Genomic DNA, 23,972 nt, shown 5'->3' on the forward strand with positions numbered 1-23,972 from the left:
CCCCAAACAGCACATGACGCAAAGAAAAAAAGAGGCGCAATGAGGTAGCTGTGTGAGTAAGATTAGCGACCCTAGTGGCCGACACAAACACCGGGCCCATCTAGGAGTGGCACTGCAGTGTCACGCAGGATGTCCCTTCCAAAAAACCCTCCCCAATCAGCACATGATGCAAAGAAAAAGAAAAGAAAAAAGAGGTGCAAGATGGAATTATCCTTGGGCCCTCCCACCCACCCTTATGTTGTATAAACAAAACAGGACATGCACACTTTAACCAACCCATCATTTCAGTGACAGGGTCTGCCACACGACTGTGACTGATATGACGGGTTGGTTTGGACCCCCCCCAAAAAAGAAGCAATTAATCTCTCCTTGCACAAACTGGCTCTACAGAGGCAAGATGTCCACCTCATCTTCACCCTCCGATATATCACCGTGTACATCCCCCTCCTCACAGATTATCAATTCGTCCCCACTGGAATCCACCATCTCAGCTCCCTGTGTACTTTGTGGAGGCAATTGCTGCTGGTCAATGTCTCCGCGGAGGAATTGATTATAATTCATTTTAATGAACATCATCTTCTCCACATTTTCTGGATGTAACCTCGTACGCCGATTGCTGACAAGGTGAGCGGCGGCACTAAACACTCTTTCGGAGTACACACTTGTGGGAGGGCAACTTAGGTAGAATAAAGCCAGTTTGTGCAAGGGCCTCCAAATTGCCTCTTTTTCCTGCCAGTATAAGTACGGACTGTGTGACGTGCCTACTTGGATGCGGTCACTCATATAATCCTCCACCATTCTATCAATGTTGAGAGAATCATATGCAGTGACAGTAGACGACATGTCCGTAATCGTTGTCAGGTCCTTCAGTCCGGACCAGATGTCAGCATCAGCAGTCGCTCCAGACTGCCCTGCATCACCGCCAGCGGGTGGGCTCGGAATTCTGAGCCTTTTCCTCGCACCCCCAGTTGCGGGAGAATGTGAAGGAGGAGATGTTGACAGGTCGCGTTCCGCTTGACTTGACAATTTTGTCACCAGCAGGTCTTTCAACCCCAGCAGACCTGTGTCTGCCGGAAAGAGAGATCCAAGGTAGGCTTTAAATCTAGGATCGAGCACGGTGGCCAAAATGTAGTGCTCTGATTTCAACAGATTGACCACCCGTGAATCCTTGTTAAGCGAATTAAGGGCTGCATCCACAAGTCCCACATGCCTAGCGGAATCGCTCCGTGTTAGCTCCTTCTTCAATGCCTCCAGCTTCTTCTGCAAAAGCCTGATGAGGGGAATGACCTGACTCAGGCTGGCAGTGTCTGAACTGACTTCACGTGTGGCAAGTTCAAAGGGCATCAGAACCTTGCACAACGTTGAAATCATTCTCCACTGCACTTGAGACAGGTGCATTCCATCTCCTATATCGTGCTCAATTGTATAGGCTTGAATGGCCTTTTGCTGCTCCTCCAACCTCTGAAGCATATAGAGGGTTGAATTCCACCTCGTTACCACTTCTTGCTTCAGATGATGGCAGGGCAGGTTCAGTAGTTTTTGGTGGTGCTCCAGTCTTCTGTACGTGGTGCCTGTACGCCGAAAGTGTCCCGCAATTTTTCTGGCCACCGACAGCATCTCTTGCACGCCCCTGTCGTTTTTTAAAAAATTCTGCACCACCAAATTCAAGGTATGTGCAAAACATGGGACGTGCTGGAATTTGCCCATATTTAATGCACACACAATATTGCTGGCGTTGTCCGATGCCACAAATCCACAGGAGAGTCCAATTGGGGTAAGCCATTCCGCGATGATCTTCCTCAGTTGCCGTAAGAGGTTTTCAGCTGTGTGCGTATTCTGGAAAGCGGTGATACAAAGCGTAGCCTGCCTAGGAAAGAGTTGGCGTTTGCGAGATGCTGCTACTGGTGCCGCCGCTGCTGTTCTTGCGGCGGGAGTCCATACATCTACCCAGTGGGCTGTCACAGTCATATAGTCCTGACCCTGCCCTGCTCCACTTGTCCACATGTCCGTGGTTAAGTGGACATTGGGTACAACTGCATTTTTTAGGACACTGGTGAGTCTTTTTCTGACGTCCGTGTACATTCTCGGTATCGCCTGCCTAGAGAAGTGGAACCTAGATGGTATTTGGTAACGGGGGCACACTGCCTCAATAAATTGTCTAGTTCCCTGTGAACTAACGGCGGATACCGGACGCACGTCTAACACCAACATAGTTGTCAAGGACTCAGTTATCCGCTTTGCAGTAGGATGACTGCTGTGATATTTCATCTTCCTCGCAAAGGACTGTTGAACAGTCAATTGCTTACTGGAAGTAGTACAAGTGGGCTTACGACTTCCCCTCTGGGATGACCATCGACTCCCAGCGGCAACAACAGCAGCGCCAGCAGCAGTAGGCGTTACACGCAAGGATGCATCGGAGGAATCCCAGGCAGGAAAGGACTCGTCAGACTTGCCAGTGACATGGCCTGCAGGACTATTGGCATTCCTGGGGAAGGAGGAAATTGACACTGAGGGAGTTGGTGGGGTGGTTTGCGTGAGCTTGGTTACAAGAGGAAGGGATTTACTGGTCAGTGGACTGCTTCCGCTGTCACCCAAAGTTTTTGAACTTGTCACTGACTTATTATGAATGCGCTGCAGGTGACGTATAAGGGAGGATGTTCCGAGGTGGTTAACGTCCTTACCCCTACTTATTACAGCTTGACAAAGGGAACACACGGCTTGACACCTGTTGTCCGCATTTCTGGTGAAATACCTCCACACCGAAGAGCTGATTTTTTTGGTATTTTCACCTGGCATGTCAACGGCCATATTCCTCCCACGGACAACAGGTGTCTCCCCGGGTGCCTGACTTAAACAAACCACCTCACCATCAGAATCCTCCTGGTCAATTTCCTCCCCAGCGCCAGCAACACCCATATCCTCCTCATCCTGGTGTACTTCAACACTGACATCTTCAATCTGACTATCAGGAACTGGACTGCGGGTGCTCCTTCCAGCACTTGCAGGGGGCATGCAAATAGTGGAAGGCGCATGCTCTTCACGTCCAGTGTTGGGAAGGTCAGGCATCGCAAACGACACAATTGGACTCTCCTTGTGGATTTGGGATTTCAAAGAACGCACAGTTCTTTGCGGTGCTTTTGCCAGCTTGAGTCTTTTCAGTTTTCTAGCGAGAGGCTGAGTGCTTCCATCCTCATGTGAAGCTGAACCACTAGCCATGAACATAGGCCAGGGCCTCAGCCGTTCCTTGCCACTCCGTGTGGTAAATGGCATATTGGCAAGTTTACGCTTCTCCTCCGACAATTTTATTTTAGGTTTTGGAGTCCTTTTTTTTCTGATATTTGGTGTTTTGGATTTGACATGCTCTGTACTATGACATTGGGCATCGGCCTTGGCAGACGACGTTGCTGGCATTTCATCGTCTCGGCCATGACTAGTGGCAGCAGCTTCAGCACGAGGTGGAAGTGGATCTTGATCTTTCCCTAATTTTGGAACCTCAACTTTTTTGTTCTCCATATTTTATAGGCAGAACTAAAAGGCACCTCAGGTAAACAATGGAGATGAATGGATTGGATAGTTTACTAGTATACAATTATGGACGGACTGCCACGGTTAGGTGGTATAAAAAAACCACGGTTAGGTGGTATATATTATAATAATAATACAATTATGGATGGACGGACTGCCTGCCGACTGCCGACACAGAGGTAGCCACAGCCGTGAACTACCGCACTGTACACTGGTTGATAAAGAGATAGTAGTATACTCGTAACAACTAGTATGACACTATGACGACGGTATAAAGAATGGAAAAAAAACCACGGTTAGGTGGTATATATTATAATAATAATACAATTATGGATGGACGGACTGCCTGCCGACTGCCGACACAGAGGTAGCCACAGCCGTGAACTACCGCACTGTACACTGGTTGATAAAGAGATAGTAGTATACTCGTAACAACTAGTATGACACTATGACGACGGTATAAAGAATGGAAAAAAAACCACGGTTAGGTGGTATATATTATAATAATAATACAATTATGGATGGACGGACTGCCTGCCGACTGCCGACACAGAGGTAGCCACAGCCGTGAACTACCGCACTGTACACTGGTTGATAAAGAGATAGTAGTATACTCGTAACAACTAGTATGACACTATGACGACGGTATAAAGAATGGAAAAAAAACCACGGTTAGGTGGTATATATTATAATAATAATACAATTATGGATGGACGGACTGCCTGCCGACTGCCGACACAGAGGTAGCCACAGCCGTGAACTACCGCACTGTACACTGGTTGATAAAGAGATAGTAGTATACTCGTAACAACTAGTATGACACTATGACGACGGTATAAAGAATGAAAAAAAAACCACGGTTAGGTGGTATATATTATAATAATAATACAATTATGGATGGACGGACTGCCTGCCGACTGCCGACACAGAGGTAGCCACAGCCGTGAACTACCGCACTGTACACTGGTTGATAAAGAGATAGTAGTATACTCGTAACAACTAGTATGACACTATGACGACGGTATAAAGAATGGAAAAAAAACCACGGTTAGGTGGTATATATTATAATAATAATAATACAATTATGGATGGACGGACTGCCTGCCGACTGCCGACACAGAGGTAGCCACAGCCGTGAACTACCGCACTGTACACTGGTTGATAAAGAGATAGTAGTATACTCGTAACAACTAGTATGACACTATGACGACGGTATAAAGAATGGAAAAAAAACCACGGTTAGGTGGTATATATTATAATAATAATACAATTATGGATGGACGGACTGCCTGCCGACTGCCGACACAGAGGTAGCCACAGCCGTGAACTACCGCACTGTACACTGGTTGATAAAGAGATAGTAGTATACTCGTAACAACTAGTATGACACTATGACGACGGTATAAAGAATGGAAAAAAAACCACGGTTAGGTGGTATATATTATAATAATAATACAATTATGGATGGACGGACTGCCTGCCGACTGCCGACACAGAGGTAGCCACAGCCGTGAACTACCGCACTGTACACTGGTTGATAAAGAGATAGTAGTATACTCGTAACAACTAGTATGACACTATGACGACGGTATAAAGAATGGAAAAAAAACCACGGTTAGGTGGTATATATTATAATAATAATACAATTATGGATGGACGGACTGCCTGCCGACTGCCGACACAGAGGTAGCCACAGCCGTGAACTACCGCACTGTACACTGGTTGATAAAGAGATAGTAGTATACTCGTAACAACTAGTATGACACTATGACGGTATAAAGAAAGAAAAAAAAATACCACGGTTAGGTGGTATATATTGTAATACAATTATGGATGGACGGACTGCCTGCCGAGTTCCGACTGCCGACACAGAGGTAGCCACAGCCGTGAACTACCGCACTGTACTGTGTCTGCTGCTAATATAGACTGGTTGATAAAGAGATAGTATACAATACATACAACAATGAATATACTACTATACTGGTGGTCAGGCACTGGTCACCACTAGTCACACTGGCAGTGGCACTCCTGCAGCAAAAGTGTGCACTGTTTAATTTTAAATTAATATAATATTATGTACTCCTGGGGGCTCCTGCTATAACAACCTGCAGTGCTCCCCAGTCTCCCCCACAATTATTATAAGCTTTGCCTTTTATACATTGATGTGCAGCACACTGGGCTGAGCTGAGTGCACACAGACTGAGTCACACTGTGTGACTGGCTGCTGCTGTGTATCGTTTTTTTTCAGGCAGAGAACGGATATAGCAGAGAACGGATATATATTAAAATAAATAAAAGTTAACTAACAACAACTGCACTGGTCACTGTGGTAAACTCTGTCTGACTCTGCACAATCTCTCTCTCTCTTCTAATCTAATTTCTAATGGAGAGGACGCCAGCCACGTCCTCTCCCTATCAATCTCAATGCACGTGTGAAAATGGCGGCGACGCGCGGCTCCTTATATAGAATCCGAGTCTCGCGAGAATCCGACAGCGTCATGATGACGTTCGGGCGCGCTCGGGTTAACCGAGCAAGGTGGGAGGATCCGAGTCTGCTCGGACCCGTGAAAAAAACATGAAGTTCGTGCGGGTTCGGTTTCAGAGAAACCGAACCCGCTCATCTCTACTATTTACTAAGCCTTGGATGCAGATAAAGTGGATGGAGATAAAGTACCAGCCAATCCGCTCCTAACTGCCATGTTACAGGCTGTGTTTTAAAAATGGCAGTTAGGAGCCGATTGGCTGGTACTTTATCTCCAGCGACTTTATCTCCGTCCAAGTTTTAGTAAATAGACCCCTATAGACTGTGTTAAAAAATGACAGCTAGGGGTTGGTTGGTTGGTTGGTTGGTTGGTTGGTTGGTTGGTTGGTTGGTTGGTTGGTTGGTTGGTTGGTACTTTATATCTGTCCACTTTATCTCTCTCCAACGCTTAGTACATAGACCCCTGTGTTCCAAATCTTGGGTCAGACCTGGGACTTAAGTGGAAAAGGGGTATAAGTTCTACTACACTAAATTGGAACCATTTTAATGGGCCACTACCTGCATCCTGGGTACAGCAAAGACCAAATCATTTTTCGCGGATTCCTTGTTAAACAACCAGTGCATTATACTGTTCTATGTACTGCAAATCCTTAGTTATTAAATTATAATCCATTATTCCAAAATATAACTGTGACACTGAAACTGCATAATAACTGTGCTTCAGCTCATACGTGTTCATTTTTTAGATTTATTATTGTTATACTCTTGAAACTTTTCACCTTCGTTTTTCTTACTATTGCCAGGGCTATTTAAAGCAGCAATTTTATTTAAGGCAAATCAAAGTTGGTTTCACCTTTTTAAAAATTGCTGCTTTAAATTCAGCACTTTTGTCAAATCGGTAGAGATGAGCGGATTCGGTTTTACTCGGTTTTACTCGGTTCTCAAAACGACATCTTATTGGCTCACGGATGTCACGTGTTTTGGATAGCCAATAAGATTCGGTTTTGAGAACCGAGTAAAACCGAGTAAAACCGAATCCGCTCATCTCTACAAATCGGGCCCAATTACATTTGCCCATGTTGCCTAAACGTGATGTATTTCCTAAACTGTACAACAGCTCTGATTGAGATAAGCAAAACATTTATGCTAATTTTCAGTTTCTACAAATTTCAGAGCTGTACAATCAGCTCATCAGTTTGCAAAGGTCACACCAAACATGTTTTTTGTATTTGAAACATTATTTTAAAATGTCATTGGTTTATATGCTGTTCTATAACAATACATTTTATATAAAAAAAATACTATTTATTTCCTAACCTTTATATAGCACCAACATATTATGCAGAACTTTACAGAGAATGTATTATTCATTGGCACTGTCCCTGCCCCAGTGGAGTTTACAGTCTAAATTCTGTACTATACACATAATAAAAAGAAAAGAAATTGAACAGGTGCACACTCTAACCATCATTACAAACCCCAAAAGAGTTTTTATTTGTGTGTTATAAAAGATCAGTTCTCTGAATATAGTGCTATTGACTGAATATTTTAAATCATTATGCGGACCTAACACTACAAGTTTTGCTCATATGAAATCATTGGTCATATTCGAATTACAGTATCTACTATATTTATAGTGTACTATAGGTAGGTCAATAAAAGATAACTAGGGAATGCAATAATACCCCTTTCATACCCCTTTCACACAGAATGTCAAATTACTGGGTGAAGAAGTTCTACCAGGTAATTTGATGATCAACGCGGGTCCTTTTTCTGTGTGAAAGGGTCAACTCGCGTTTAAATTCCCAGGACTTCAACCCAGGAATTTATCATTTACCAGCGTCGGAGGCCTGGAAATTTTGTCCGGGGTTGACCCTTTCACACAGACGAAATACCCATGTTGATCTGCAAATTACCGGGTAGAAATTCTTGACCTCGTAAGTTGCTTGTCTGTGTGAAAGGGGGGTCAGGCAGGGACCGGCAAAACGACCAGGCACTCAAATGCTGGGTAAAAGCCAGAATTTTCCAACATTTCTGTCTGAAAAGGGTATTACACATACAGCAAAATACCAGGATTTCACCCATGAACGTGCATCGACCTGGGTTTTTGCTATGTGTGAATAGAAATGACCTGGGTCGAAGTTCTGGGTCCACTACCTTGCTCTATAATCAGGGTTTTTCCCAGGTGCAACTCGGGTCGCCTCTAGTGTGAATGCATCCAACCCGGGATTTTATCCCCGTTGGAAGAAAAGTGTCTAATTGGCTGTTTGGCTAATGGCTATATTATAACCCAGCTTAGTTTAAAATATTACACAGCAGACTGGGCAAATGCTGTATACTTACCAGACGTTCATACACGAGAAGGGCAGATCTGACACTGAGGAATGGTTTTACTGGCTGATAGCTGGGTGTGGGAGGGGGAATGTAAGTAGGAGCACCTTAGTAAGAAAAAATAACAAAGAATTACCTAGTAAGTAGCACAGCTTTATAGCAAAAAGTATTTAAATAGGAAATAAAACCACATACTTGCCACAAACAAATATCAAAGGCTGAATAATATACATGAAAGAGTCCAATTTAAATACACACCAAATTCCAGGGCAGACGGGGGATCAGTGTGAACACATCTGACCCGGAAATTTTAGACTGAGACCCAGGAAATTCCGAGTTAATAGCCCGGGTTCGTACTCAGGTATTTTCCCGCTCTTATGTCTGAAAGTGGTCTAAAAGTGTTGTTACCAAAAGGAAACAACTATTACACTATTCAACAGCCATTTTGCATCTGACACGATATATATCAATGTAATTTTGGACTTAAAATTCAAATATAAAATCAGAAATTTTATATCACCTTAGGTTTTTGAGATATTTAGAAAAATGTAAATTAGAAAGTTAAAGTATTCAGGGGTACATTTACTAAGCAGTGATAAGAACGGAGAAGTGAGCCAGTGGAGAAATTTCCCCATCAACCAATCAGCAGCTCTGTATCATTTTATAGTATGCAAATTATAGATTTTACTTCAGTGCTGATTGGTTGCCATGGGCAACTTCTCCACTGGCACTTCTCTGCACTTATTACTGCTTAGTAAATGTACCCCTATATCCCAGTTAGTGCTCAGCAATTACTAACTTTTGCCTGCGCTATGGGGTAGATAGACGCTGTGCTCTTCTCCCCTCACACACAGGACAGCAGTAGCGGTGAGCAGCAGGGGGAGGGGGGGCATGTGTACTTGGCACTGGGGGCATATCTGGCACTAGGGGCATATCTGGCACTGGGGGGAAATGTGTATCTGGCACTGGGAGCATATCTGGCACTGGGGGGACATGTGTATCTGGCACTGGGGGCATATCTGGCACTGCGGGGACATGTGTATCTGGCACTGGGGGCATATCTGGCACTGGGGGCATATCTCGCATTGGGGCCATGTGTATCTGGCACTGGGGGCATTTCTGGCATTGGGGGAACATGTGTTTCTGGCACTGGAGACATATCTGGCACTGGGGGGACATGTGTATCTGGCACTGGGGGCCTTTCTGTATCTGGCACTGGGGGCATATCTGGCACTGTGGGGGCATTTGTGTATCTGGCACTGTGAGGCAATGTATATCTGGCACTCTGAGGGCATTTGTGTATCTGGCACTGTGGGCCAAAGTGTATCTGGCACTGTGAGGCAATGTATATCTGGCACTCGGGGGCATTTGTGTATCTGGCACAGTGAGGTAATGTGTATCTGGCACTGTGGGGCAATGTATATCTGGCACTGTGGGGCAATGTATATCTGGCACTGTGGGGCAAAGTGTATCTGCCCCTCCCCCATATGTGTATCACGACCCCATTTTCATTGGCCATGCCCCATGTGGTATTGACCACACACATTTTTTGGAGCACGCACACAGTACCTATAAGACATTATTTTCTACTTGCATCACTGGCCGGGGACTACTGCTTTGACAAAGAAAAAGATCAGAGGGTGCACCAGGATTTATAAGTATACGCTTAACTACATTACTATATAAGTGACTGTTTTTTTGTTTGTTTGTTTTTAACTCTGTCCTTCTGTGTCTCCCCTTGTCCTTGACTGTATTGTCTTATCAATTACTGTTCTGTTGTTGAATATTGTTTTTCTTTACAGTTAGGCTATAGTACTGTATTTTACTGCATAGATTGTGACCTTTACTCTATTTTATTTATACTTAATCTATACTTTTTGTCCTTTATTTATTGTCCCTTATGTATTGTCCTTATATATATAGTTGTCCCCCTCTGTTTTATTTCTAAAGGTAACAGGGAGTTAGCACTAATTAAAAATGGGGGTGGTCACGACTGAGATTCTCACTCAGTGCGTGTCATGCATGATGTATGCGCACCTGGCACAACAGACTGAGTGTGATTACATCTGTATGAGATGTGAGCGAATGGCCACCATGGAAGCCCAGGTAACTGATCTAGAGCAGACCATTACGCGTCTGAGGAGTATTCACAATCTTGTGCAAAGTTTAGATAGAACGGTGGAGGAGTTGCAGGGGGGATCACTGGTAGACGAGGATGATCAGGTAGACAGCTGGGTCATGCTTAGAAGGAAGAAGAAGTTGCGGAGGGGGAAACAGGACATCTCCGATCTGCCAAACCCCAACAGATTTGCCCGATTGGACGAAGATTCTGAAGATGGCAGTGAGGAAATCACGAAACCGGAGGAGACTGTTCCCTCTAGCAACCAGAGGAGCAGTCCCCCTGGTACAGATGGGAAAACAGTTAGTGAGGCACCTAGTCAGATTGTGGTGGTAGGGGATTCTATTATCAGGAGGACAGACAGGGCAATCTGCTACCGGGACCATGATCGCTGTACAGTCTGTTGTCTTCCGGGTGCTCAGGTACGGCACATCGCGGACCAGGTAGATAGATTGTTGGGAGGGGCTGGTAAAGACCCGGTGGTCTTGGTGCATGTTGGCACCAATGACAAAGTTAGTGGTAGGTGGGATGTCCTTAAGAAAGACTATAGGGAATTAGGCAAGAAACTTAAGGCAAGGACATCTAGGGTAATATTCTCTGAAATATTACCAGTGCCATGCACTAGTCCAGGGAGGCAGAGGGAGATTAGGGAAGTAAATGTGTGGTTTAGAGACTGGTGTAGGAAGGAAGGGTTTGTGTTCTTGAAACACTGGGCGGACTTCTCAGTCAGGCGCCATCTTTTTTGTCACAATGGATTACACCTGAATGAGGAGGGGGCTGCGGTGCTGGGGGGCAGGATGGTTAGAAGGTTGGAGGAGCTTTTAAACTAGGAGCCTGGGGGGAGAGTTTAGCTAGAAGCTACAGGTCAAACAGTGAGAACAGTAAGGATGGGGGTAGTAATCAATTTGGGGGTGGAGCAGGGGGGAGCGAAAGATCAACCGGCAAGGGTATTTGCATGGGTATTAACACTGGAAATACTGACACAGGTATTGCCCAAGATATTCCCAATTTACCACCTAATGACGAATATGGCTCAACAATAAGGTATATAGAAAATGATGTCCATAGCATAAGGGAAGATACTAACATCAGGGGGGTTTAGAAAGTCTTAATGGGTCAAATAGAGATAGTAGTGGGGAAGGCTGTATAAAGCATGATGGGGGTGGAAAGGGAGGGAAGAGAATAACAGTCAGTAAGGGTAAGTCTATTAGGGCACTTGTAAATATAGATACGATACCATTAAAACAAACGGGCAAGGGAGATGCTAAGCTAAAATGTATGCTTGTGAATGCAAGAAGCCTATCAGGTAAAATTGGGGAATTGGAAAGGCTTGTATCAGAATCTCAGTATGATATTATAGGTATTACGGAAACATGGTGGGACGACTCTCACGACTGGGTTGCGAATTTGGAGGGATATTCTGTTTTCAGGAGATATAGGGCTACCAAAAGGGGAGGAGGGGTATGTCTCTTTGTTAAACCATCTCTAAAACCAAACTCAATAGATGGTATTTATGAGGGGACCGGAGATAACGTGGAATCACTATGGGTTGAGATCACAAGTGGGGTCACAGAAGCAAAGATATTAATAATTGGCACGTGCTACAAGCAACCAGATATTAGCATACATGATGAGGAACAACTCTTACTGCAAATTGAAAAAACTGTGGGAATGGGGGACATCCTAGTGTTAGGGGATTTTAACTATCCGGATATAAATTGGAATAACGATTCATGTGTAAAAACTAGGAGCAGCAGATTCTTAAATACATTAAAGGATCAATAATTGTCTCAGTTAGTCGAGGACCCAACTAGAGGTAAAACTATTCTGGACCTAGTTATATTACCAATAATGTGGACATTATATCAAACACTAAAGTTGGGGAGACCTTGGGAAACAGTGGCCACTATATGATCACATTCGACATCAGTTTCAAGAAGCATAGCTATAAGGGAACAACTAAAAGATTTAACTTTAGAAAAGCTAACTTCAATATGCTGAGACGGGCACTAAACGACATTGACTGGGAAGTTCTGTTTCATGGTAAAGACACATTGGAAATGTGGGTAGCTTTAAAAGGGTTGCTTGATAGCAATATTCACAAATTCATTCCCATGAGTAGTAAACGGAGTACTAAACATAAGCCTATGTGGCTTAATAAGGAGGTCAAAGAAGTAATGGCTAAAAAAAAAACATTTAAACCAGCATTATAAGGAGTGCAATAAAAAATGCAAAAAAAATAATAAGGGCAACTAAAATTGTAAACAAAAAGCAAATCACTATAGAGAGTAAAATCAATCCTAAAATGTTTTATAAATACATAAACAGTAAAAGGTTAAAGAAGGAGAATGTAGGCCCATTAAAAGATGAATTGGGAGCTTTGATAAACAATGATAAAATAAAAGCTGAAATACTGAACATTTTTTTCCCCTCAGTATTCACCAAGCAGGATCAGATGGTGAGAGTAGTGCATAACGATAGTGAAGATAATGACTCTTGGCTTGATGCTTGTTTAAGTGAGGAAGTAGTCCTAGAGAGATTAAGCAACATAAAGATTAATAAATCACCAGGCCCAGATGGTTTTCATCCGAGGGTTATTATTGAGCTCAGGTCGCAGCTAGCAAAACACCTATACTTGATTTTCCATAGTTCAATTACATCAGGCATGGTACCAAAGGATTGGCGCATAGCTGAGGTAGTGCCTTTATTTAAAAAGGGAACTAAAAATAATCCTGGTAACTATAGACCAGTTAGTTTAATCTCTATAGTGGGTAAAATATTGGAAGGTATTTTGAGGGATAGCATAGAGGATTATCTGCAGGTTAATAAGTTTACTAGTCAGCATGGGTTTGTAAGGGGCAGATCATGTCTTACTAACTTAATTAGCTTCTACGATGAAGTGAGCAAGAATCTTGACCACGGAAAATCAGTGGATGTTGTGTATTTAGATTTTGCAAAAGCCTTCGATGTAGTGCCTCACAGGAGACTGATCATCAAATTAAGGGAACTTGGCCTAGGATATACTATTTGTACATGGATAGATAATTGGCTGGATAACAGAGTACAACGAGTAGTGGTCAACGGGATGTTCTCCAGCTGGGCATCAGTAGTCAGCGGAATACCACAAGGGTCTGTACTTGGCCCACTACTGTTCAATATATTTATCAATGATCTAGGAATAGGCCTGGAAAAGCACAGTGTCATTCTTTGCAGATGATACTAAACTGTGCTAAGTCAGAAGGCAATGTGAAGTCTCTACAGAATTACTTATTTAAACTTGAAACCTGGGCATCTAAATGGGGAATGAGGTTCAATATAGAAAAATGCAAAGTTATGCATTTTGGGACAAAAAACAAACATGCATCCTGTACTCTTAATGGGGAAAATATAGGGGTAACTGTGGAGGAAAAAGATTTGATAGATAAAAGGCTTAATAACAGTACACAATGTCAAAATGCAGCAAAAAAAGGCACGTAAAGTGCTTGCGTGCATAAAACGGGGAATTCAGACAAGGGACAAGGATGTAATTCTGTCACTGTACAAATCATGGGTACGTCTACATCTTGAATATTGTGTTCAGTTTTGGGCACCATATTATAAAAAAGATATCTGGGAACTAGAAAGAGTTCAAAGGCGAGCTACTAATAGTCTCCCATCAGAGGTGGTAGAGGCTAAGACTGTAGAGCAATTTAAACATGCTTGGGATAGGCATATGAATATCCTTACAAAGAATTAAGGTTCAAAAGGGTTGAGATTACCTAAAGGATAAAAAAAAAGGGGCAGACTAGATGGGCCAAGTGGTTCTTATCTGCCGTCAAATTCTATGTTTCTATGTTACTAAATTGATTAAAGGGTTAGAGACACTTGAATATGAGGAAAGGCTTACTAGGTTACATATGTATACACTAGAAAAGAGGCATCTAAGAGGAGACATTATTAATATCTTCAAATATGTAAAGGGTCATTACAAGGAGTTAGCAGTGTATTTGTTTATTAAAAGTACTCTGTATAGGACACATGGGCACTCGCTGAGGCTAGAGGAGAGAAAATTCTGTACACAGCGTAGGAAAGGGTTCTTCATGGTAAGGGCAATAAAGATTTGGAACTCACTGCCAGAGAAGGTAATAACGGCAGACTCTGTAAATGCATTTAAGAATGGACTTGACAAATTTTTAACTGGAAAAAGTATCCAGGGTTATAGCATTTAACATAGTGACATTAATATCTTGGAGTGGTAAGACTCATAGTTGTCAATTGGTACTAAACCATTATTTCAGCAGGTGCATTATAATATGAACAGCTTAACACAGGTTGAACCCGATGGGCATTTGCCTCTTTTCAACCTCACTATGTAACTATATAATTAGAACAGGGGCAAGACATATGGAGACACAACCATGATGTGAAGTCACCATCCCATGTTAAGAGGCTACACCCCTTATTTATGCACACTGTCCTGATCCCCTTCTCACAAATATTGGGAGTAATGAGTAAAAGATAACAAGACAAAGACAGAGGGAAGTGATTAAAAGTGTTAGGAAGAACTAGCAGGTATCAATATGTCCTCTTGTATATTTGCTAGCAGCGTGGCAAATGTGGGCGCACATCGCAGCATGCGAATAGCCGTGCATGCCCACAGCACAGTACGCCATCCCAAGGCACAGTTTACACCATGCGATCCTATGATCCTATGGGATCGCGGGTACAAATGCAATGCACACACAAGCCAACTACGCACTACAAACCTGAAGACACAACCTATTTCCATCTCCACATAGCTATAGGCTGATCAATCTGACACCACACCACGCCAGTCTAAGGGGGTCATTCTGAGTTGATCGTAGCTGAGCTAAATTTAGCACAGCTACGATCATTCACACAGACATGCAGGGGGACACCCAGCACAGGGCTAGTCCGCTCCGCATGTCAGTGCCGGCCCCCCCGCAGAAGTGCAAAAGCATCGCACAGCAGCGATGCCTTTGCACTTCAAGAGTAGCTCCCGGCTAGCGCAGCTTTAGCGTGCTGGCCGGGAGCTACTCGTCGCTCCCCGGCCTGCAGCAGCTGCCTCCCCGCCCCCCGCAACGGTCCGACCACGCCTGCGTTGGTCGGATCGCTCCCCCTAAACGGTAGCTTAATGCCGCCGTTCAGACCCCTCCCGCCCAGTCCCGACCACTGTGCTGCGACAAACTGCAGTGAGCGATCGGGTCGGAATGACCCCCTAAATGACATAAACTCCCTGACGGGCTACGACTCACCATCAATCAGGTACATGATACTAATATCAATTGTTAACATAAACTAATAATACCAAATGAGAAAAAATAAAGAGAAAGAGAAAGTTATTGCGGTAAAAAAGTGTAAAATGTATTTAACAAAATTTGAAAGAAAAGAGATGGGGAGTAGGGACATATGGTGGCAATAGAGAATGGCTGCCAAAACCAACTATCTCACAAATAACCAATACATTTTCTAGTGAACCACTTTCCCCTAAAACAATTTATGGTGTGGCAAAACCACCACCAAAATAATGAAGGGCACACCCATCTAAGGGGGTCATTCCGAGTTGTTCGCCCATTATTTTTTTCTCGCAACGGAGCGATTAGTCGCTAATGCGCATGCGCAATGTCCGCAGTGCGACTGCGCCAAGTAAATTTGCTATGCAGTTAGGTATTTTACTCACGGCATTACGAGGTTTTTTCTTCGTTCTGGTGATCGGAGTGTGATTGACAGGAAGTGGGTGTTTCTGGGCGGAAACTGGCCGTTTTATGGGAGTGTGTGAAAAAACGCTACCGTTTCTGGGAAAAACGCGGGAGTGGCTGGAGAAACGGAGGAGTGTCTGGGCGTACGCTGGGTGTGTTTGTGACGTCAAACCAGGAACGACAAGCACTGAACTGATCGCACTGGCAGAGTAAGTCTCGAGCTACTCAGAAACTGCACAGAGAAGTCTTTTCGCAATATTGCGAATCTTTCGTTCGCAATTTTGATACGCTAAGATTCACTCCCAGTAGGCGGCGGCTTAGCGTGTGCAAAGCTGCTAAAAGCAGCTTGCGAGCGAACAACTCGGAATGACCACCTAAAAACAAAACTTACAAATAAACACAGCTGTTCAAACCAAGATTAAGTCACTACTATAAAGTAACAACAAAAAACCTATAAAGAAAACTTAATCATAGCCACAAAACTCAAAATGAAATCCTCTAGGAAAACAGCCGAACCATGCTCTGTGAGGTAGACACCATCAGGCCGATAAAGGTGGGCATTTCTGAACCTTATAAGATTGTGCTCCATCACTAAACCAACATTCTTCCATACGATCTTGGCTACAAATAAATGTATTTTATGACTGGCCCTTCAGCCAAACCCATCCCCGCGAACGCTCCCTGCTGTAAATCACACTGTGGCTGCTTCTTTCCTGGATGCGGCCACAATGTGTAAGGTCACGCACGAGCCATAGTATCAGTTGATGCGCAGTCTTAATTACAGAATTCCAGAGGTGTATTCGGTATCAAAACACCTCTCATTCATTCCAGGCTAATCAGTATGCTTTTAAAGTACTCATGGCAATAGCTGTCATGATTAGCCCCTCCATACTCGCCTGACAGCTTGCCAAACATAAGAGGGACAAGAGGCACCAGACAATCCTAGAAAGCATGCCATCAACTGAATTTATGTCCCCTGGGTATTGACATACCTTTGAAAGTACATTAAGCTTGAGGCAGGGCAAGTGTAATCTGGCAAAGAGTCGAACAACTGGCAAAGATGAGCATCTCTGCCCATTGATTACTGTACCTAGACTGCCCCTAGATTGTCGCACCAAAATATAACATTAGAGTTGCATAAGAGCTAGCTCCAGAATTCCATAAACACCACAATTTGTAAGTGTTCCAGCAACAGGAAGTTCCTAATTAGGCCATCCCAAACCCAGTCCACCGGCTAAGGATCGGTGCACCAGGACCCAATCAGAAAAGCCCTAAGCCATGAACTCCAGCAGCATCAATAAAAAGCTGAATCTGGGCACTTGCACTCGACAAGTAACAACTAAGACAAAACTCCATTGAATCAATTAAAAAAAGAGTTCCATGTCTTCAGGTCTTGCTTCTAAAGAAAGTCCAGTGACATGGTGAGCACTGACCACCCCCATGATGGCTCATTCTAACTTCTGTCAGAACACCTTCTCCATTAGAATAACCCGACAGGAAAAACTAAGCTGACCCAAGATAGGCTGAAACTGATAAAAAGGTCAGTTTTCCAGAACTAAACTTCAGGAAGATGGCAACAGCAATCTTGGGTATCAATTTTGATACCCAGAAACATCAGCTGGACCAGTGTCCCCTCCATCCGTGTTCCAATGGGAACTCAATTTTTTTGCAAAAAGTGCAGACATGAAAAACATTAGGAAGGAACACAGACAGGAGTCAGCCAGGCCAACAACTAAAAAAATTGCCAAGGTAATGGACAATGGCCCTCATTCCGAGTTGATCGCTAGCTGCCGTTGTTCGCAGCGCAGCGATCAGGCTAAAAATCAGCACTTCTGCGCACGCGTATGGTGCGCAGTGCGCACGTGCGATGTAATTTCACACAAAACTATGCAGTTTTACACAAGGTCTAGCGACGCTTTTCAGTCGCTCTGCTGATCGTAGAGTGATTGACAGGAAGTGGGTGTTTCTGGGTAGTAACTGGCCGTTTTCCAGGAGTGTGCTAAAAAACGCAGGCGTGTCAGGTAAAAACACAGGCGTGCCTGTGGAAATGGGGGAGTGGCTGGCTGAACGCAGGGCGTGTTTGTGACGTCAAAGCAGGAACTAAACAGACTGAAGTGATCGCAAGGAAGAAGTAGGTCTGCAGCTACTCTGAAACTGCTTGAAAAAATGTCAGCACTATTCTGCTAACCTATCGTTCGCACTTCTGCTAAGCTAAGATACACTCACAGAGGGCGGCGGCTTAGCGTTTGCTCTGCTGCTAAAAGCAGCTAGCGAGCGATCAACTCGGAATGAGGGCCAATGCCACAACTCCCCATACCAGACTCAATGAATCAATGCAAGAAGCTATTGAAACACTTGAAAAAGGCACAAGACACTAATCAGTATATAGACAAACATTTGGCTATGTAAAAACCATTAGGTAAGCTGACACCCATGAACCTGAAAGAATCAGGATGCAAAGGCAACAAACTAAGGCCCTCACTCTGAGTTGATCGCTCGCTAGCTATTTTTTTTGCAGAGCAGCGATCACATAGTCGACGCCTCTAGGGGAGTGTATTTTCACTTTGCAAGTGTGCAAACGCTTGTGCAGCTGAGTGGGACGAAAATGTTTTTTTGCAGTTTCTGAGTAGCTCTGGACTTACTCAGCTCTTGCAATCACTTCAGCCTGTCCGGTACCGGAATTGACATCAGACACCCGCCCTCAAACGCCTGGACACGCCTGCATTTTCCCTACCACTCCCAGAAAACGGTCAGTTGACACCCATAAATGCCTTCTTCCTGTCAATCTCCTTGCAATTGGTTGTGCGAATGGATTCGTCACTAGAAGCATTGCACAGCAACAATGCTGTTTGTACCCGAACAACGCACGTGCGCATTGCAGTGCATACGCATGCGCAGTAGTAACCTGATCGCTGCACTGCGAAAAACGGCAGCGAGCGATCAACTCGGAATGAGAGCCCAAATGTCAATTCAATATTGATCTAAACAACCTGACACATAGACTAGACTAACAATAGGGTAACTTTGAAAGACTGGTATTCCACTCTGCATAAATTAAAGGGATATCATCATTAATCAAAGCTACTACCGGATAACAAAGATGTTGAATCAGGCCCCAAAATCTTCTTGGGCACCACTACGACTGGTGACATGGAGATGCAAAATGGCCAGCCATGTGGTGGTATTTCAGTATCTTCTCCTAATCTTTGGCAACTCAAATGTTGACTTCAGTTTCTGGTGTTATAAAGATGGAACATTGATGTTTACTGGAAGCCTAAATCCAACTGTAAAACCCCTCTGCAACCAGACAACTGTCATATGGTTGGTATAGCATGCAAGCCACTTGTACATGACTGAAACGATTTAGGAGCTTTAACAAGCGGATCTGCTACTTCCTGACCCAGGATGAGGAGCTTGGAGGCATTGGCTGAATGTGAGCAATTCTTTACAGCGTTGGTGCACCACCAATGCAAACAGAGGAGGTGAAACAATACCAGTTCCCATGATTGGGTTGGTAGTTGTTAATTGCATTACAGTGACCAATAAAAGGAGTGGAGCCAGGAGAACAAGAGGGTCCCTGTGCATGACGCACATTCACCAACTCAATGGTATGCCTGAACAGTTGGGTGACTTCAAACCCCACCTCCATATTTTTGCACCAGAAAGCAATAACGGAGGTCCCTCAACACTTCCATTGGAACTACTTGTCAGAAGCCCACCACATAAACCCACTGGATGACTTGAACATGTTGTGGACAAGATGTAAATATTTTAGATAGTGACCATGCATGTATACAATTTAAAGGTATCCACATGACTCTCCCTTTATGCTTGGCCACAGCCAAATCATTCCTTGCCTTAGATGTCAGGGCAAATACATTGACATATTTTCCCCCATGTATGCCCTTGCACATACGCACATAGAGACCATGTAACACAGTGGTGTCACTCCTCGCCATGCCACCGAGGTGTCTATTTGCCTCCCTATTGTGGCTAAAGTTAGAACCACTAGATTACCTGCAAGTTATATGCCTGCTGGGGTTTCCTCTATGGGCCCTCTTAGCATCATGTCTGCACAATCCACTAGAGAAATTACTAGAAGTGGAAGAGGCAGTGCCCCCTTCCAATCCAGCTCTGCCCTAGCCAGGGTCTGAGTTGTTCTCCTGCCAATGCAAAATATGCCATGGAGACATCCTCAACCATAGCTGGGTAATTGTCAATATCCTCTAAAAATGAGAGGAAAAGGGTAGCACTCAAATCAGGCAAAGAAGCAGAGGTGGGGGGCAGGGACTGTGGCAGCTGGAACAAGAGTGATAGAGGTAGACCTATGCTTGCATAAGCTGACCCAGGAGAAGCAAAAAAGCAGCTTGTGGTGAAGGTGGCCCCTGGACCAGACCAGACCAGACTTATATTCTAGTTACTCCTAGCGCTGGCTGTCCATATGTAATGGTGGTAAGTACCTCCATCAGCACCACAAGGACCACCTGTACCAGCTGTAGCCACTGGGGTCTAATGCCATGATATGACTGTCACAGGCAGAATAACGGTAATAGACACATGGCCACGAACTATCACCAGACTATCCAATACTGGAGGGTCAGAAACAACTTTGTCTGACCCATTTGGATGCCATCCTCTGTGGTGAAACCTCGTAGTGGGGCCTTCACATGCAAGAAATTGCTCCTGTGGCAAGTTTACTACACTCACTTAATGGAGGACCTGGCAGGTACCATCACAATTCTTGCCCACGGCAAAGCAACAATCAGGGGAGAACCCCAACTCAATTAGGGCCCTCCTGAGCCACACATAGTGGGCAACATCAAAAGACATCTTCTGTATGAGGATACCTCACTTGATCCAAGAAGAACACTCGCATTGGAAGGAATATCCCCACGGGTCTCCAGGATCAGGATGTTCGTCGACTACTAGTAGAGGTTTCCCGACATTCCTTGAGACAAGAGCAGGATGGCCCCTAGCATTTGAGTACACCATAGCCTCACCCATTTTCTTGGCTGTACATCCTTGTGGAACAGCGATCCCTGCAGGGGCCAGTGAAATAACTGTTTCTTAATAGAATCGCACTGTGCCACCAACTCTGCTGTAGGCTGACACTGATTGGCTTCATGCTGGGAACCTGTCATGCAAGAAGCGGAGGCTCTATCAGGTACCACAGGGGTATCAGCTGACATGCTTGCTGTCTACCCCTGGGACAAAGTCTTTGTAATAATAGCGGCTGTGTCAGTGTTTACATTCACATATCCCCTGGCTCCACAACAGCAGCACCAGTCTGTATACATATGACACCACCAGGTCTACACCATCAGGAGCAGTCTTCGGGGGATTCATGACATCCATGGCAGAGGCTCACCTGACGGACCCACCACCACCATTGCCACCACAGTATTTGTGACTGCACAGCCTACCCCTTGGTCCCCGATCCAACCGTAACCACTCAGTCAGCAGTACAGGTACAGATACTAATCTACAGGCATGCTGAAAGCATTTTGAAAATAAGGCATTGTTAGGACATTTTGTTACACTCTACAACTGGACATATGTACAGTAATATCAAAGTTGTTTTTAATGTTTTCATAGTACAATTAAGAGAATAAACATTTGCAGTTACTTTCAGCAAGTATAGCATAGAATGAGGTGTTGTGTTGAAAAAAAGTAGATTAAGGTTTTATAAATAAGTGTGAAGAATGTGTGAATGAATTTATGTGCATAGATAAAGATACTGTATACTAATAAAGGATTGACGGTATGCTCCAGCTTCACACAGTTCACTGCTCGCAGGTGTTAACTGAGCCAGCACATTACTTTTCTCTTTCTACAGTATATTATTATAGATAAGATATGTGTACATTTTTTAAATCTGAAATGGCGAGTCCTAAAACCTACAGTACATTACATTACTTTACATTGATGTGCATAAATATAACAAATGTGCATGGTTGGCAACTCATATACTGTATTTATAAAATACAGTATGTGTGGTTGTGCTGTTTGACACTTTGGGGGTCATTCCGAGATGATCACTAGCTGCCGTTGTTCGCTGCGTAGTGATCAGCGAAAAAAATGGTTAATCTGCGCATGCGTATGCACCGCAATGCGCAGGCGTGTCGTACGGGTACGAAGTCCATTGTGGTTTTGCACTGGTTCTAGCGACGATTCCAATCGCACAGCCGAACACAAGGAGATTGACAGAAAGAGGGCGATTATGGGTGTCAACTGACCGTTTTCTGGGAGTGTTTGGAAAAACGCAGGCGTGGCTGGGCAGATATCTGACGTCATTACTGTGTCATTCGTCGCAGCAATCATCGCACAGGATAAGTAACTACAGGGCTGGTCTTGTTTTGCACAAAATGTGTTTGCAGGCGCTCTGCTGCACAGGCGTTCGCACTCCTGCAAAGCGAAAATACACTCCCCCGTGGGAGGCGGCTATGCGTTTGCACAGCTGCTAAAAACTGCTAGTGAGCGATCAACTCGGAATGACCCCCTTTCTCAAGTATCTTCCAAGAGTTAGTTGAGATAATATATACTACCACATTGTACCCAGAAATTCCTAATCTGCTGACTTTAATTTTTTTAATCTTTATTTAAAGGTACCTTAGGATTTGCCCGCATTATATGGATTCGATCTGTGGGCTACTTTAGAGATGAGCAGTAATTTTGCCACCACTGTGTCTTTGTATGCAGCCACTGTGTGCAGTGGTGTAACTCCCAGAGACAACAGAGACATTTGCTGCCGGGCTCCAGTTGTCAGAGCGGCCCAAAAGAGGAAATACCGAGGGGGTTTCTGAACTATAAAAGATCTCTCTCCTTTCATAGTAACTTGCTGCAGCACTGCTGACTGCTGTCCAACCTCAGTAACCTCATTCAGCTGAAGAGTCTGGAATGTGTCTGATAACAGATCAAAGGGGGTAATTCTGAGTTGATTGCAGCAGGAACTTTGTTAGCAGTTGGGCAAAACCATGTGCACTGCAGGGGAGACAGATATAACATGTGCAGAAAGAGATAGATTTGGGTGTGGTGAGTTCAATCTGCAATCTAAATTGCAGTGTAAAAATAAAGCAGCCAGTATTTACCCTGCACAGAAACAAAATAACCCACCCAAATCTAACTCTCTCAAATCTAACTCTCTCTGCAAATGTTATATCTGCCCCCCCCCCCCCCCCTGCAGTGCGCATGGTTTTGCCCAACTGCTAAAAAATTTCCTGCTGCGATCAACTTGGAATTACCCCCAAAGTGTGTACAATGATCTACAGCTCTGCTTCTGTGCCTTATCTGAGGAAAGAAAGGAAAGCAGAAATTGGTTGTAAGAAAATGCACTAATTATTATAATAAAACTTTTAAGGGAGGGTATTTAATAAATCTTGGAGAGAGATAAACTTGTAAGAGATAAAGTACCACCCAATCTGCTCCTGTCATTTTTCAAGCAAGGCCTGTAAAGTGTAAGGCAGAAGTTGATTGCCTGACTTTATCTCTCCCAATTGTATCTCTCTCTGAGCTTTGATAACACACCTTCAGGGCTCTGTTTATTATCTACTACTGGGGGAACTACTACTATGGGCTCTACATAAGGGGCACTACCACTACAGTGGGCATTGCATAAGGAGCACTACTACTGTGGGCATTTTATAAGGGGCACTACTGCTGTGGGCATTATGTGTATTTGGGGTGCTACTACTGTGGGCCTTGTGTATATGTGTACGTGTATATGGGGCACTAATGTGTGTCATAACATTTTTATTTATTAACAGTTTTTATATAGTGCAGCAAATTCCGTTGTGCTTTCACGGGGGCCCCAGAGATA

The sequence above is a fragment of the Pseudophryne corroboree genome, chromosome 3, assembly GCF_028390025.1.
Source record: "Pseudophryne corroboree isolate aPseCor3 chromosome 3, aPseCor3.hap2, whole genome shotgun sequence".
Lineage (NCBI taxonomy): Eukaryota > Metazoa > Chordata > Amphibia > Anura > Myobatrachidae > Pseudophryne > Pseudophryne corroboree.